The following is a 14,717-nucleotide window of genomic DNA, read 5'->3' as shown; positions in this document are numbered from 1 at the left end:
TTATTGGTGACTTGCCTAGGTCAATCAATGGCCTATAGCATTTTGGCCCTGTGTTTTCTTTTTAACATCTGTTTTAACCACTTCTAAGTGTCTAATTCAGTAGTATTAAGTACATTGCAATGTTGTGCAACCATCACCACTTTAGTTCTTGCTTCTTTCTTCTAATCTGTTACTCATTCACTTCCTGTGTTCCTTTATCACTAATCATGGTATTATTCTTACTCCTATGTTATAATTAGCCATTATAAAAAGTAATGGTATATTACTAAATTAATCGCTTGCCTACTTTTTATTGAGGTGTTTAGTAAAATTAAACTAAAGAATATTTTCATATTTTGATGAAGGTATATAATATGTTTAATGAAATTAGTTTTTTCTTTTATAGATTACCAAGGAACTCTTTTTAAAAAAAATTAATTACTTAATTTATTTGACAGAGACAGAGAGACCACAAGCAGGGAGAGTGGCAGAGGGACAGGGACTTTAATTAATTAATTAGTTTATTGTTTTTACGATGCTATTTGACCACAATATTCATTAGACACTTGGGGAAATGACCAATCAAAAGATCCAGAATTTATAATACCATCTTATAATTAGATTGGTTTTATAAAAGGGAGATATTTGGAAATTGGGCTTTTAAGATTTTGTTTGCTTCTTATTTGTGTATTTGTGAGTGTCCATGCATATTTTAAGTGTGTGATATTTTCTCTACCTCCTGATGATATTGCTAAAATTCATTTGTGAAAGTGCCCTATTTAGTTGGTTTAAAGACAAACACTTGTAAGAAATAGGGATTCTTTAGAAAGATCAATCACCATTAAATGTAGGACTTACTCTGCCTGTGTTGATGGAAAGCCAAATAAGTTCATGTTATTTCCATTGCAAAATTTTCATGAAAGAAAAAACAAAACTTAGAAATTTGTCTACTGCATCCTGAAGTTTTATGGTTAATCTAAGAACAAATGAACAAATGTGAGTACTTTTTAAGAAAGTTTTTATTTAAATTCCAATTAGTTAGCATACAGAGTTACGTTAGTTTTAGGTGTACAATATAATGATTTAATACTTTTTTTTTTTAAAGATTTTATTTATTTATTTGACAGAGAGAGAGAGAGCACAAGCAAGGGGGAGCATCAGGCAGAGGGAGAAGCAGACTTTCTGCTAAGTTGGGAGTCCAATGTAGGGTTTGATGCCAGGACCCTGAGATCATGACCTGATCTGAAGGCAGATAATAAAGTGACTGAGCCACCCATGTGCTCCTGATTTAACACTTCTATAACAATTATAAATTGAGCAGTGGTACAACATCAGCAGGAGCCTTAAGTGATTCTCCCAGGGGTTTTAAGTTGGATTACCCCTCAGAACGATTCTCAATTGGGACAAAAGGTCTGGACTTTTAAAATTGTCTTTGGATATGACCACCTGAGAAGAGGGCAACTCTGAGAGTTGAGGATGGCTGACAGCATTTCTACAGCTGGGAGTCCTTCATTCCTGATAGAAATTCTAATCAGCACATCACAGTACCCACCACAAGAACTCACATCATTTATGGAGCACTCTAGATGTCCTTATCTCAATAAGAATACATCAAAGTGGGAGATAATAGGAAGGAAAAAGGAGGGACTGAATTTAAAAAAAATTAATCTTGTTGGAATAATGAGTTTTGATATCAGAAGTAACCAGTATAAAGTTTTAGTTTGGTTTTTCTCTCTGTTGAAATGACAGTTTTTTTAGATTTTTGATCAAAATTGTAAACAACTTTTTTTTTAATCTGCCTAAAAAACATGGTTTCTATCTTTTATCTTTATTAGATCTTTGATTACTTATAGTTTAATCTTCTCGCTATTAAAGAAGCTTTGCTCGTAATTATGTAATCCTCTGCTTTTGTCTTTAGAAGCGCTTGCTGCCACGTTGCCTAAGTAGATAATTATTGAATTTTGTGATAATCTGTAATCTGATTTAGTGATTTAGTTTTTACACTAGATTGCCACAGTGGTGTTCAGTTTAAGTTTTCTTGTAAAATGATCCACAGGGGAGGACCTCAGTTAGCATGCAGATGCTGGCTGATTGAAAGTGAGACCTTCAGGTGATAGCATTTTTTTTTTCTTTCTAGAGTAATGTGAACTCTTTTGAATATCCTGTCTTGTCAGTTTGCATTAAATATAGGTTAATTTTAAGAAAACAAAAACAAAAACAAACCCAACACAGTATTTTTTTTAAACACCTCTCATCTTCTTGCCAATTCTGCATAAAGGTTTAAGTGAATCTGTTCCTCTTTCTTTCTTTCTTTCTTTCTTTCTTTCTTTCTTTCTTTCTTTCTTTCTTTCTTTCTTTCTTTCTTTCTTCCTTCCTTCCTTCCTTCCTTCCTTCCTTCCTTCCTTCCTTCCTTCCTTCCTTCCTTCCTTCCTTCCTTCCGCAATAGAATTTAGTGATTTGTCACTTATATGTAACATCCACTGCTCATTACATCACGTGCCTCCTTAATGCCCATCACGCAGTTACCCCATCCCCTCACCTCCCCTACTCAGCTTGTTTCCTACACTTAAGTCTCTTATGGTTTGTCTCCCTCTCTGGTTTTATCTTCTTTTATTGTTTCCTCTCTTCCCCTATGATCCTTAGTTTTGCTTCTTAACATTGCACATATGTTTCTTAAATTGAACATATGTTTCTTAAATTGCACATATGAATGAGATTATACGATAATTGTCTTTCTCTGACTGACTTCTTTCACTTAGCATGATACCCTCTAGTTCCATTCACGTCATTGCAAATGGCAAGATTTCATTCTTTCTGATGCCAATATTCCATTGTGTGTGTCTGTGTGTGTGTGTGTGTATGTATATATATATATATATCTCACATGCTCTTTATCCATTCATCTGTCAGTGGACGTGTCTGGGCTCTTTCCGTAGTTTGGCTATAGTAGATAATGCAGGCAGTGGCTTTTGAAATATGAAAATGCATCTATTTCAGGGGAAGACTAGGTGTTTTTGTCTGCTTCCAGCTTCCACTGAACTGAACCCTGGAATAATAGCTAGATTATAACTCTTTCTTTGTTTGTTACTGTCCTCTTGAAACTATGCACAAAGGTCCTGGTGGACATCTAAACTAGATTATCAAGAAATGTGATTTCTGGGCAGCAGTCAGTGTATTTTAGTGTATCTAACCCCTTATCATATATATCATTTGCAAATACCTTTCCCATTCTGGAAATTGACTTATTTTTGTTAATGGTTTTTGTTACCGTGAAAACCCTTTTTATTTTGGCATAGTCCTAATAATTTATTTTTGCTTTTGTCTCCCTTGCCTGAGGAAACATAATTGGAAACATATTTCTATGGCTGATATCAAAGAAATTACTGCCTGTTTTTCCCTAGGATTTTTATGGTTTCAAGTCTCATATTTAGGTCTTTAATCCACTTTGAATTTCTTTTTGGGTATGGTGTTACAAGATGGTCCAGGGGTGCCTGGACCTGGGTGGCTCAGATGGTGAAGCTTCTCCCTTCAGCTCAGGTCATGATCTCAGGGTCCTGGGATCAACTCACGCATCATGCTCCCTGCTTGGCAAGGAGACTGCTTCTTCCTCTCCCACTCCCCCTGCTTGTGCTCTCTCGCTCTCTCTGTCAAATAAATAAATAAAATCTTAAAAAAAAAAAAAAGGTAAAAGGTGGTTCAGTTTCATTCTTCTGCATGTATCTGTCCAACTTTCCCAATACCATTTGTTGAAGAGACTGTCTTTTTCCTGTTGGATATATGTTCCTGCTTTGTTGAAGACTAGTTGACCATGTAATTATGGATTTATTTTTAGGCTCTCTATTCTGTTCTGTTGATCGAAGTGTCTGATTTTGTGCCAGTACCATATTGTTTTGATTACTACAGCTTTGCAGTCTATCTTGAAATCTGGGATTATAATACCTCCAGTTTTGTACTTTTTTCTCAAAATTGCTTTGGCTATTCAGGATCGTTTGTGGCTTCATACAAATGAACTAAATTTTCTAATAAAAAGACATAGTGTGACCAAATGGATAAAAAACCAACACCCATCTATATGCTACCTACAAGAGGCTTATTTCAGACCAAAAGGTACATACAGATTTGAAAGTGAAGGTATCGAAAAGCACTTATTGTGAAATGGAAGTGGGGTAGTAACGCTTATATCAGACAAAACAGACATACATACATTTATTTATTTATTTATTTATTTATTTATTTATTTATTTATTTATTATTTTACTTATTTATTTGTCACAGAGAGGAAAGAGAGAGCTCACACAAACAGGGGGAAGCAGGAGAGGCACAGGGAGAAGCAGACTCCCCATTAAGCAGGGAACTTGATGCACGACTCCATCCCAGGACCCTGGAATCATGACCTGAGCCGAAGGCAGACGCTTAACTGACTGAGCCACCCAGGCACCCCTCAAAGCAGATTTTTAAAGACAAAGACTGTAACAAGAGACAATAAGGACATTACATAATAATAGAGGGAACACTCCAACAAGAGATTATAACAATTGTAAACATCTGTGCACCCAACTAGAAGAACTTAAATACGAAACATCTTGGGGTGCCTGGGTGGCACAGCAGTTAAGCGTCTGCCTTCGGCTCAGGGCGTGATCCCAGAGTTCTGGGATCGAGCCCCACATCAGGCTCTTCTGCTAGGAGCCTGCTTCTTCCTCTCCCACTCCCCCTGCTTGTGTTCCCTCTCTCGCTGGCTGTCTCTATCTCTGTCGAATAAATAAATAAAAAAAAAATCTTAAAAAAAAAAAGACACTCAATTAAAAAAAATAAATACAAAACATCTTTTAGCAGACAAAAAGGAAGAAATTGACATTAATATAAAAATAGTAGAGGACTTCAACATACCGCTTACATCAATGGATAGATCAACCATCCAGAAAATTAACAAAGAAACAGTGGTTTTGAATAACACATTAAAGTTGGACCTAACAGATATATTCAGGACATTCTGTCACAAAACAGTGGAATACCCATTGTTTACAAGTGTACATGTAATGTTCTCCAGGATCAATCACATGTTAGGGTACAAAACAAGTCTGTATAAATTCAAAAAGATTGAAATCACATCATGCATCTTTTCTGACCACAATATATGAAATTGACAATCAAACATTCCTTGAAGACTAAAACAGGAAAAAATGGAAAATTTGAATAGACTGATTACTAGTAATGAAGTTTAATCAGTAATCAAAAAACTCCCAATAAGTAAAATCCAGGACCACATGGCTTCACAGGTAAATTGTACCTGTGGTGGGGGGGGGGGGGAGGAGAAGAAGGGGGCAGAAGATGGCTGTGTTTATTTATATAATGGCAAACAGACCACCTTTGGCAACATGACAGGCAAATGCAAATCATGGATAACTCCATGTCCTGAAGAAAAGGTAACGTGTTCCTGTACAAAATTCTGTACCTATTCTTCTCAAACTATTCCAAAAAATAGAAAAGGAAAGAGCATTCTCAAATTCATTCTGTGAGGCCAGCAATATCCTCATACTGAAACCAAACACACCACAAAAAAAGGACAACTGCAGGCCAGTGTCGCTAATGAACATAGAAGCAAAAATCCTTGACAAAAAATTAGTAAATCAAATCCAACAATACATGTAAAAGTCATTCACCAAGATCAAGTGGGATTTATTTCAGGGATTCAAGTGTGGTTCAGAGTTCACAAATCAATCAGCATAACACAGCACATTAAGAAGACAACTGATAAAAGCCATATGATCATCTCAATAGATGCAGAAAAAGCATTTGACAAAGTACGACATCCATTATGATAAAAACTCTCAACAAAACAGGTTTAGAGGGAACAGACCTCAGTATAATAAAGGCCATATATGAAAAAGCCGTAGTAAACATCATACTCAAGGGTGAAAAATTGAGGGTGTTCCCCCTAAGGTCAGGAACAAGACAAGTAAGTCCACTTAAGAGCTTTTATTCAACATAGTATTAAAATCCTAGCCACAGCAATCAGATGAGGAAAAAAAAATCAGATGAAATGATACTTTATATAGAAAACCCTAAAGACTCTCCTGAACAGTACTAGAACTGATAAATGAATTCAGTAAATTTGCAGGAAAAAAATGTAATATACAGAAATCTGTTGCATTTCTATATACTAATAGTGGACTATCAGAAAGAGAAATTAAGAAAACAATGTAATTTATAATTACACCAAAAATAATAAAATACCTAGGAATAGACAAAGGAGGTAAAAGACCTATAGTCCAAAAACTGGCGGCATTGTGGTGCCTCAGTTGGTGAAGCGTCTGCGTTTGGCTCAGGTAATGATCCTGGGACCCTGCTCAGCAGGGAGCCTGCTTCTCCCTCTCCCTCTGCCTGTCACTCCTCCTGCTTGTGTTCGCTCAATCTGTCAAACAAACAAACAAACAAACAAACAAATACAATCTTTAAAAACAAAAATCTAAAATTATAAACGTTACTGATGGAAAAAACTGAAAATGAGATAAATAAATGGAAATATATTCCATGCTCATGTATTCGCTGAACTAATGTAGTTAATATATCCATACTACTCAAAGCAATCTAAGATTCAGTACAATTCCTATCAAAATATCAACAGTTATCTTTGAAAATTTTTTTAAAGTACAGCATAGAGAATATAGTCAATTATATTGTAATAATTTTGTTTGGTAACAGATTGGAACTACCCTTATCACTGTGAGCATGTTATAATGTGTACAAATGTCAAATAGTGCTCATTATATTCTCTATGCTGTACTTTCCATGCCTGTGGATTATTTCATAGCTGGAAGTTTGTACATCTTCTGCCTTTTAAGCTTTTTGCTCACATTCCACCTGACCTCTGGCAACTACCAGTTTGTTCTCTATATTTGAGTCTTTTTCTGTTTTTGCTTGTTTGGTTTATAGCTTCCACATTGAGTGAAATCATAAAGTATATCTTTCTCTGTCATATTCCATTTAGCAGAATAACCTCTAGATCTACTGATGTTGTTGTTAATGGGAAAAATGTAATCTTTTTTATGGCTGAGTGGTATTTCATTGTATATATATACCACATTTTCTTTAGCCATTTGTCTATCAGTGGACATTTAGGGATGCATTTATCTTTTTGAATTAGTGTTTTCACTCCCTTCAGGTAAATATCAAGAAGTGGAATTACTGAATTTATATTTCTCTTTTTAATTTTTTGATAAATCTCCATAATGTTTTCCATGGTGACTGCCCTAATATATTCCCAACAATGCTTGAGATTTCTTTCCCTTTTCTTGGCATTATCATCAACACTTGTTTTTTCTTATCTTTTTGATACTAGCCATTTTGAATTGTGTGAGAAAATATCTCATTGTGGTTTTGATTTGAATTTTCCCGATGACTAGTGGTGTAGAGTATCTTTTCATACATCTTTTGGCTCTGTGTATGTTTTCTTCGGAAAATTGTGTTTTCATGTCCTCTGTGCAGTTTTTAATTGGATTGATTGGTGGGTTTTTTGGTGTTCAGTTGTATGACTTCTTAAATATTTTGGGTATTAACCCCAAATTTCTTTTTCGATTCAGAAGGTTGTCCTTTCATTTTGTTGATGGTTCCTTTCACTGAGCAGAAGTATTTTAATTTGATGTAGTCCCAATTGTTTGTGTTTGTTTTTGTGCCTTTGCCTGAGGATCTGGAAAGAAAATATTGCTAAGAATGATTTCGAAGAATTTATTGACTATATTCTCATTTAGGAGTTCAATGTTGTAATGTTCTACATTTAGGTATTTAGTCCTTTTTGAGTTTATTTTTGTGTATAAAGCTCTGAACAGTTGTTCTTTTGCATGTACCTGTCCAGTTTTCCTAACACCATTTACTGAAGTGACTGTCCTTTCCACCAGTGTATATTCTTTTTTTTTTTTTTAAGATTTAAATATTTATTTTAGAGAGAGAAAAAGCATGAGTAAGAAGAGCAGAAGGACAAGGAGAGAGAATCTCAAGCAGACTCCCTGCTGAGATGTGTGGAGCCCAATTTCAGGGCTCAGTCTCATGACCCTGAGATCAGGACCTGAGCCAAGACTAAGTGTTGGACACTTAACCAACTGTGCCACCCAGGCAGCCTGCCATTGATTGTTCTACGTGTATCTTCATTTCTGGGCTCACCATCTGTTCTACTGGTCTGTGTATCTTTTTTATGCCAGTGCCATCCTGTTTGATTACTATGGCTTTGATTGTAGTGTGAAATCTAGAATTGTGATAGAACTTTTTCTTCTTTCTTAATATTGGTTTGGCTGTTTGGGGCCTTTTGTAGTTCCACACAAATTTAGATTAATGTTCTAGTTTTCTGAAAAATACTATCTGTATTTTGGTAGGGATTGAATTAAATTTGTACATTGCTTTGGGTAATATGAACATTTTAACAGTATTAATTCTTCAAATGCTTGTGCATGGTATATCTTTCCATTTCTTGGGGTGTGTTATCTTTAATTTCCTTTATCAAAGTCTTAGAGAAAGCTCTTTCACCTGTGGTACAATTTATTCCTAGGTATTTAATCATTTTGGTAGAATTGTAAACAGAAACTTTTCTTAATTTCTCTTTCTGATAGTTCATTATTAGTGTACAATAGATTTGTGTATGTTGATTTTGTATCCTGCAACTTCACCTCTTTCATGTATTAGTTCTAACAGAATTTTTTTGTGAAGATTTTAGGGTTTCTTATATGTAGTAAAATGTCATCTGCAAATAGTGACAATTTTACATTTTTGTCACAATTGAGATGTGATTTCCAGTACTATATTCAATAAAAGTGGTGAGTGGAGTTTTTTGGCCTTATTCCTGGTCTAAGAGGAAAAGATTTCAGCTTTTCACTTTTCAGTTCTTCATTGAGTATGATATTCACTTTTGTATGGGTTTTATTGTGTGGAGGTATATATCACTTGAGAGTTTTTTTCATGAAAGGAAGTTGAATTTTGTCATGAGCCTTTTTTGCATGTATTGAGATAATCACATGATTTTTATTGTTTATTCTGTTAATGTTGACTGGTTTGTGGATGTTGAAATCTATTTGCATCCATGGAATAAATCCCACGTTACTATGGTTAGTATTTTTTCTATGTATTGTTCAATTGCTAACATTTTGCTGAGGATTTTTGCATCTGTGTTCATTGGGGACATTTGCCTGTAAATTTTGTTTGTTTGCTTGGTTTTGGTATCAAGATAATGCTTACCTCATTGAATAAATTTGGAAGCTTTCCTTCCTTTTTGATTTCTGGAGTAGTTTGTGAAGGGATTGGCATTAACTCTACTTTAAATAAATAGATATGATTCACCTGTGAAACCATCTGGTCTTTGAGTTTTGCTTTTTGAGAGTTTTTTGATTATGGATTTAATTTTGTTAGTAGTAATTGGTCTGTTCAGATTTTCTATTTATTCCTGATTCACTCTTGGAAAATTGTATGTTTTTAGGAATTTATCTGTTTCTTCTAGGTTATTCAATTAGTTGGTAATCTTGTATCTCTTACAATCCTTTGTATTTCTGTGTTTTCTTTTTTTTTTTTTTTTGTAATTTCTCTTTTATTTCAGATTTTAAGTCTTTTGTCCCCACTTCTTTCCTTTCTCCCTCCCTTCCTTTCCCCCTCCTTTCTTCCCTTCTCCCTTCTTCCCTACCTCCCTTCCTTCTTTCTTTCTCTCTTTCCTCTTTCTTTCTCTCTCTCTCTCATTATCTACCTACTCCCCTTCCTTCCTCCTTCCATTCCTCCTTCCTTCCCTTCCTCCCTCCCTGACTCCCTGCCTTCTTTCCTGCCTTCCTTCCTTTGTCTTTCTAAGATTTCTTATTTATTTATTTGACAGAGAGAGAGAGAGAGAGAGACAGAGAGCACAAACAGGGGTAGCAGAGGCAGAGGGAGAAGCAAACTCTCCACTGAGCAGGGAGCCTGATGTGGTACTGGAACAGGACCCTGAGATCATGACCTGATCCAAAGACACACACTTAACTGACTGAACCACCAGGTGTCCCTCTCTTTTATCTTTTAAAGGTTTATCTATTTATTTTAGAGAGAGAGAAAGAGACAGAAAAGGAGAGGGGGAAAGGCAGAGGGAAGGAATCTTAAGGAAACTCCCCATTATGTGCAAGCCCAACATAGAGCTAGGTTCCACAATCCTAAGATCATGACCAGAGCCAAAATCAAGAGTTATGTGCTTCTCTCTCTTCTCCTCTGTATCCTTATAATGCTAGTGTTATTACCTGTTGCACTGTCCTAGAGATCACTTAACCTATCCTCCTTTTAAAAAAATTTTTTTTTCTTCTCTTCAGCTTGGTTGTTTCCCTTACCCTGTCTCTGAGCTCACTGGTCTGTTCTGCATCCTCTAATCTGCTATTCATTCTTTCTAGCGTATTTTTCATTTCAATTGTATACTTTAATTCTTATTGGTTCTTTTCCCCTATTTTTAAATTTTTTTTGCTGAACTTGTCACTGAGTTCACCCATACTCTGAAGTCTGGAGACCATCTTTATGACTATTGCTTTCAACTCTTTATGGTAGATTGCTTACCTCCATTTTGTTTAACTATTTTCTGACTTTTTATGTCTTTTTAAAAAAACATATTCCTCCATTTCCTATTTTGTGTGGCCGTGTTTCTGTGTATTAGGTATGTCAGCTATGTCTCCTGGTCTTGAAAGTATTTCAAGAGAGCTTGTATGGTTCAGTAGCACAGTGTTCCTTGTTATGAGAAGTAGGTGCTCTGGGAATGTTCCGTGTCTGGATTCTATTCATCCTGCTGTTATGACTGGGTTACACCTTCTCTGGGTGCACTTTCTGCAATGCCCAGCTGTGACTATTGCAGGTCATAGCTGACTGAGAATTTGACTGCTCTTACTGTGGGCACACTGGTGCATGGAATTATCTCCCCATGCAGCTGGTGGAGAGGCCTCTGCTACTGTAGCTACTGTAGGCATGGTCGTGGATATGGCTACTCTTAGCAGAGCTGGCTGAGATTCCTGGCTGCAACTCCTGTAAGTGTTTGTTGAGTTTTGCTGCTTTATCTCATCCCTATGGCAGGACTTAGTTTGTGGGGACACTGTTCTCAACTGAAGCTGCCCCTGGGTGTGGTGGGTGGCAAAAACCACTTTGGAGGGGTCCTCGCCTTCATGATTGGATTGTATAGGATATGTCTGCAGAGGAAGATGGTGTAGAGTAAGTGGAGCTAACAAGGTAGATGAAGAGTGTCATGACTGGCTCCTGCCAATTTCTGGCTGGCTAGGCTAACAGAGGGCAAGAAAAATGGCTTATGCCAGCATTTCCACCCCCAGAGAAGGTTCTTATAGATCCTGTCCCTCTAGCACACACCCTAAAATTAAACAATAGAAGTTCACATGTAACCCAGGTACTTTTTACAACACTGCTGCCACTGTGCAGGATGTGAGACTGAGTGATATAGTGGGCTGGTCCTTTAAGAGCAGAGTCTCAGTTTCCAAAATCCTGTGGCTCTCCCAGAATTAATGCCCTGCTCATTTTCATTTTAAAAATGTTTTTGGTTTGTTTTTTCTGATCTATAACTTTACATATGCATATGGTATATACATTAGGACAGTACTATGCAACAAATATATGAGCCACAAATGTCAGCTATATCTGTAATTTAAAATTCTCTGGTACCTATGTTAAAAAAAAAAAGGATAAAGGGGCATAGCCTGGGTGGCTCTGTTAGTTAAGCAACTGACTGTTGATTTTGGCTCAGATCATGATCTCAGGGTCATGAGATTGAATCCCAACCCAGGATCTGCACTGACTGTGGAACGTCCTTAAGATTTGGTCTCTTCTTCTCCCTCTGCCCCCCGCTGCCCCCCCCACCACCACTTGCTCTGTCTTGCTCTCTCAAAAAAAAAAAAAAAAAGTTAAAAAGATAGACAATGTATATTTTAAGAATCTAACCTGTTTAATCAAGTGTTTGAACATATCATTTCAACTTTTTTTTCCCCTCAAGATTTATTTATTTATTTGTCAGAGAGAGAGAACTGCACAAGCAGAGGGAGCATCAGGCAAAGGGAGAAGCAAACTTCCTGCTGAGCAGGGAGCCTCATACAGGACTCCATACCAGGATCCCGGGATCATGACCTGAGCTGAAGTCAGATGCTTAACTGACTGAGCCACCCAGGTGTCCCAACATATTCTTTAAAATACTTTACATATTCTTTACTATATCTGGCTTTTAAAACTCCTTATGGAATTTGTTGTAGATAAATATTATCATTTATATTAGTGGTGTTGTTTTTTAAACATCAGATGTTATAACAAAATTTTTAAGATGCAGTTTCACATTAATTAATTATTTCATTCATTCAGTTAATTTATTTTTTCTTTACAAATTCTTATGTAAATTTGTTAGTTAACATACAATGTAATACTAGTTTTAGGTGTAGAATTTAGTGATTCATCACATACAGGAGTTAGTGGTCATGACAAGCATTCTTCTTAACACCTCTCACCCACTTAGCCCTTCCGCCACCCACGTATTCTCCATCAACTGTGTTTTCAGGAGTTAAGAGTCTCTTTTTTGGTTTGCCTTCCTTTTTTTTTTTCCCTCCCTGTGTTCTTTTGTTTTGTTTTTTGTATTGCACATGAGTGAAATCAAATGGTATTGTCTTTCTATGACTGACTTATTTCACGTAGGATAATAATGATTTCCTCTCTCTATGTCCTTGGAAAGGTCAAGATTTCAATCTTTTTATGGCTGAGTAATATTCCATTGTGTATATACACCACATGTTCTTTATCCATGCATCAGTCAATGGGCATTTGGGTGTTTTCCATAATGTGGCTATTATTGGTAATGCTGCTATAAACAGTGGGGTACCTGTATCCATTTGAATCAGTATTTTTGTATCCTTTAGGTAAATAACTACTAGTGCAATTGCTGGATCATAAGGTAGTATTACTTAGAGACCAAAGTAGGATAAAAACAAAAGAACAAAAACATCCAGTTTCTCAGATATAAGTATTGCTACTCCAGCTTTCTCCTGATGTTATTTTACATGGCAAATATTTCTCCACCTCCTCACTTCCAAATTGCATGGGTGTTTAGGTCTGAAATGAGTCTCTTGGAGGCAGCATGTAGGTGGGTCTTGTTTTTTTATTCATTCTGATACCCTGTGTCTTTTGATTGGCACATTTAGTCCATTTATTCATATTCAAAATAGTTATTGATAGGTATGTATTTAGCGCTGTTTTATTGTTTGCCATTCTTTGTGAAGATTTTCTCTGTTCCTTTCTTGTGTTTGTCATTTTTGGTCTTTCCTTTGCACTCAAAGAGTGCTCTGTACTATTCCTTGCAGAGCTGGTCAAAAACTCCTTTAGTTTTTGTTTGCTGGGAAACTGTTTATCTCTCCTTCTATTCTAATGATAGCCTTGCTGGATAGAGTATTCTTGGCTGCAGATTTTTTTCTGGCTTAACAAGCGATCATGTAGTGTCCAGGGCTTGTCACTTCAGGGAGTGTCCCTGCTGTGTGCTGCATGCACTCTGCTGCTGTGTTTTGGCTGCTCTGTCCTTCACACCACTTGTCTGCAGAAGCTCTCCTTGCCTGCTGTGGGCAGTCATTGGTCCCTGGCCTGAATGTGGTGAGTTTTAACTTGGTGTGCTCTGCTCTGCTTGTGAAAATGAGACCTGACACCACCTTCACCAGAACTGAAGCCCTGCACATCTCTCTGGTTGGGAGATGAGGTATGGGCAGGGGTTTGTGCTGGTCTTTGGGGGAGGGGCCCACCATGTTGGGACTGAGGCAAGCTTCACTGAGAGGAAGGGCAGGACTGCCAGAGCACATGGTGTGGGGCTTGGTGTAAGTAGGTTAGGCAGCCAGTGTGGGTGCTGTGCTGCCCCCCACAGGTAGCTCCATGTTTATGCTGAGGGTTGGGGAAGGGAGATGGCACCTGCCATCTCCTTTGTTCCCAGAGAGCTGTCTCCGTGAATGCTGCCTCTCAGAGAAGTGCTTCTAGAACACTGAATAATCCACCCCCACTCTGTGTCCCACATGTTTTTCAGATTAGTTATTTCCACACTGTCCACTCTGGGTTGTTTACCTGCCTTCTCTCCAGGAACAATACCTCAGGATTCTATCCCAGCCAAGTCTGCAGACCTTTAAAACTCAAAGTTTTATGGGGTGCCTGGGTGTCTCTCTCGTTAATTATCTACCTTCAGCTCAGGTCATGATCCTGGGGTCCTGGGATGGGGCCCCACATCAGGCTCCTTGCTCAGCAGGGAGCCTGCTTCTCCCTCATCCCCCTGATTGTGGTCTCTCTCTCTCTCTCTCACTGTCTCTGTAACATAAATGGATAAAATCTTAAAAAAAAAAAAAATCCAGGTTTTAAGCCCCACTCATGAAATTCAGTCCCTCTCACTTTCCAAGTCAGTGGCTTTGGGGAAAAGTTCTTCTTGTATGTTCTCCTTTCTGTTCTCTCTTGCATTTCTCTCTGACCATGGCTGCCCTCACTCCACAGTACCCACAGTGCATTTCTCCCCTACACAACATCTCCACACTTCCTACCTTCTTTGATGGGGCCTCTTCTCTCACTTTATTTGTGCATTTTTTCCTGTAAGGCTTCAGACATATATCTGGGGTATTTAGGATGATTTGATAGATATCTAGCTGTGTTTTTGAGACAAGGTGAGCCTAGGGTCCTACTACTCTGCCATCATCTTTCTTCTCCTGACAGTGGATTCTTTCTTTCTTTCTCTCTTTCTTCTTTTCTCC

The 14,717-nt window shown here is 37.3% G+C and overlaps 1 protein-coding gene across 1 annotated transcript in view; it reads left to right on the top strand.

The window, feature by feature from the left end:
* Positions 1–14,717, top strand: part of LOC113248378 (eukaryotic translation initiation factor 4B-like) — a 174,758-nt gene that overhangs the window by 4,628 nt on the left and 155,413 nt on the right.

This window comes from Ursus arctos, chromosome Y, assembly GCF_023065955.2.
Source record: "Ursus arctos isolate Adak ecotype North America chromosome Y, UrsArc2.0, whole genome shotgun sequence".
NCBI classification, from domain to species: Eukaryota; Metazoa; Chordata; class Mammalia; order Carnivora; family Ursidae; genus Ursus; species Ursus arctos.
This window is presented reverse-complemented; position numbering and strand designations above follow the sequence as displayed.